This window comes from Pleurodeles waltl, chromosome 12, assembly GCF_031143425.1.
Source record: "Pleurodeles waltl isolate 20211129_DDA chromosome 12, aPleWal1.hap1.20221129, whole genome shotgun sequence".
Taxonomy (NCBI): Eukaryota; Metazoa; Chordata; class Amphibia; order Caudata; family Salamandridae; genus Pleurodeles; species Pleurodeles waltl.
In genome coordinates this window covers 117,616,983-117,617,335 of record NC_090451.1, presented here as the reverse complement: position 1 = coordinate 117,617,335, position 353 = coordinate 117,616,983, and the positions used below count along the sequence as shown (strand labels likewise).

General features: G+C 44.2%; 1 non-coding gene across 1 annotated transcript; it reads right to left on the bottom strand.

The window, feature by feature from the left end:
* Window positions 1-74, bottom strand: TRNAI-AAU (transfer RNA isoleucine (anticodon AAU)). The gene has a single exon. It is a non-coding gene; the product is annotated as a tRNA-Ile (tRNA).
* Window positions 75-353: the final 279 nt, after the last annotated feature.

Genomic DNA, 353 nt, shown 5'->3' with positions numbered 1-353 from the left:
TGGCCCGTACGGGGATTGAACCCGCGACCTTGGCGTTATTAGCACCACACTCTAACCAACTGAGCTAACCGGCCATGAGTACTAAAGATATCCTTTTTCCATGTAATGCAGATAGATAGAAGAGTTGGTCTCCCTATTGCAATTCCTTCATACTTTTCTCCTTCCGCCCCCTGTCTGGATTTCAATAACAAGAGCTGTGGAGTGCTGCATGCCAGCCTCAGTGCCTCTTCTTTCACTCAATCTCACTGTGTGCTGTGATATCTTTGTAACATCGATTGTTGCCGGAAAAAAAGGAAAGGATGGATAGTATTTTTATTCTTTTACAACAAAACCCAAAATGCATCGGCTTGCTT